Source organism: Rattus norvegicus, chromosome 8 (assembly GCF_021556685.1).
Source record: "Rattus norvegicus strain SHRSP/BbbUtx chromosome 8, alternate assembly SHRSP_T2T, whole genome shotgun sequence".
NCBI lineage: Eukaryota > Metazoa > Chordata > Mammalia > Rodentia > Muridae > Rattus > Rattus norvegicus.
The window spans coordinates 79,607,267-79,610,078 of NC_141541.1; positions in this window are offsets into that span (position 1 = coordinate 79,607,267).

The following is a 2,812-nucleotide window of genomic DNA, read 5'->3' on the forward strand; positions in this document are numbered from 1 at the left end:
AAGCCATCACTTGGGAGGAAGTGTGTGCAGAGGAACCAAAGAGCTCTACAGAAAGCAACAACAGCCAGAATTCTTGAGGTGAGGGTATTGAGGTGAGGGATTTTAAAAGTCAAAAGAAAAATATAAACTCAGGAACACAAAATGGCGGGAGGTGGGAGGATCTGAATTATATGCCAAGCACTTAAATGGTTGAAAAACATCTATTAATATCTCCAGATCTGGGCTGTTATGGTGGCTCCGCATGTAAAAGGTACCTGGTGCCAAGCCTGACCACCTGAGTTTGGTCTTGGAGATCCCCATGGTGGAAGGAGAGAACCAAACCAACTTTTGAAAGTTGCTTTCTGTCCTTCATATGCACGTCATGGACTGTGCACCCACAATTCTCTCCCAACACAATATAAATGTAAACATCTCCTATCCTGACATAGTAGTAATAGTTGTGTCTAGTCTGTGACTCACACACCTCTAGCTCTAAAGTCTATGTGAACAGGTTCTAAGTGCATTTTCTATGCCGTATTTTCTATGGCAAATTTGAGCTTTTAGAGATATTTCAATGACAGTCTTTCTTCTAAGCTATCTTTAGCCTAAAACTTTTCCGAATCTCCAAGATGTTTTCCTGCACATTAACTTAAGTTAAATTTTAGTCTTAGCATCAGACAAAACACAATGAAGTTAAACTCTTATTCACCTGCACATACACATCATCAGCTGCAGAGGGCGCTGATGCCTTTTTCCTCAGGCCTGGCAGAAAAGACTGCCAGCTGGGATCTCCTTTCCGTTCCTCATTTAAAGTGTGGTTACTGATAAAACGCAAAGCTCCAAGGCAGAGCTGGATCGCTCACTGTGGCGTGCATATGAAGTAGAGATGGCTATTACAAAAACCACAAACCTAGTTCCCACTTTTCAAATCATCTCCCGGAGTCCCCCAAACATGGAGGATCCTTTTCAAAAGCAAAGTATTGTGCTCTGTATTGAAGCAGAGATTTGAAATCATATCCAGTCAGTAACCCACATCCTGCAGCCGCAGATATTCCTTTCAGTGGAATATGGTGACCAGGCCACATTAAGAAACGAGGGAGTTAATATCTAGAGAATTTTTATAGCTAATAAATGGTCCAATCTCAGCCTCTTCTGGGCATTAGGAGGAAGAGCTAATTAAATGGGTGTTTAGATGGCCAATAAAAAAGTTAATATTGATGTTAAATAGGTGCATTTGTTTTTATAGAATTTTCATAATAGGTCCAAAATACTTCATTAAACATTTCTGGGTAAAAATAGGTAACACTCTTTATAAAAGCTTTTGTTAATGAATAAAATGTATTTCCCTCTAAATATACTCTGTGTTAACCTTGTCTGTCAGAATTTTCAGGAAACATTTTAAATAAAGTGGCCAGGCACATCCCATTGGAGATGGATGAGACCATTAGGAGACACTTAGACTTGAAATGAGCTCTGAGATCATTCTGCATACAACATAAGGGCCCTGATTTTTTTTTTTAATATTTCAAACAATGTGCCTCTTTCAAATCATTAGACATAAAGACATTTAAGGAACTGATTCGATTATCCGGGATGATAGAAAGGCTATAACATGTGATTTATTTTTTGGAAGATAAATTACAATGCCAGCATATCAGTTAGAAAAGGTAGGCTGTCAGCGTGGTTAGTGATGGAAAGTGGAAGCCATTAAGCAGGCCATCTGACGCTGAGATGCTTCCAGAACATAGAGGTTTGAAGTCCCAGCTGAGTGTTCATTGAAACAAAGGTACCTTCCTGGAGAGAAATCTTTATGTCCCATTCAGGTTCCTTTGTTGATTTAGAAAGCACATTTCTTTTTTCTTTTTTTTTTTTCTATTTTTCGGAGCTGGGGCACATTTCTTAATAAATACTTGCATACTCTTAAAATATGCAGCCCAAATTGTTAGGGTTGTATCCCTTAAAGATGACCTTCACATAAAACCCAGGCCTTGAAATTACAGCATTGTGTTCTATGTTTCAGGTGAGGAAATATGAGGCAAGAATTTATTTTTCTCCTCTACAACTCCAGGATATTGGCTCCACTGGGCCTAATAAATTGTTTTCACAAGGAAACAGAGCATTCTGTAGCTTAGGTTACCTGATGCAGGGCGTTTCAAATGAGATGTATCCAAAACAATAAATAATTACAGGTTGGGGGGGTGGGGAGGAGGAACGTTGTAAGGGTGGGAAAAAGACGTCGTAACTAAATCAGGGGCAAAGGCCAAAACTTAGAAATAGGAAGATCATTTCCAAAATTATACATTCTACAGAGGAAATGAGACAGTGACAAAACAAGATAATAAAGAAAAAGGACAAAAGAAAGAAAACATCGAGGAGAGACATGGAGAGGGTCTTCAGCATAGAGGAACGTAAGTGCTGGGAGTCTACAACACGCAGACTGAAGAAGTATTATGGCTGCAACACTCTGTTCCCTGCTACATTTTGTTCCCATCTTGAAGTGAAGCTGTTGATCCAAAGGAGGATATAATCTGGAGTTTAAGATGCAGACGGTTTTCCTATGGAGGAAAGCATCTTACAAATGCTTGAACATAAACATGCATAGCAAACGATGGGACAAGTAAGGAAGCTTACAGCTTCAAAAAAAAAAAAAGTGCTCTCTACTTGGAGAAGGTCAGAAGGTCTGTCCACTGTGGGAGTGGACAGCTACAATACTTTTGTCTCGGAACAGCCAATAGGAATGCTTTACAGTGCCTAGTGTTGTTTTAGGGACCGAGAAAGGCAGATGGGAAATAGAAGACTCAGGTCCTGTACTATCACTTCACCGTCTAATTAC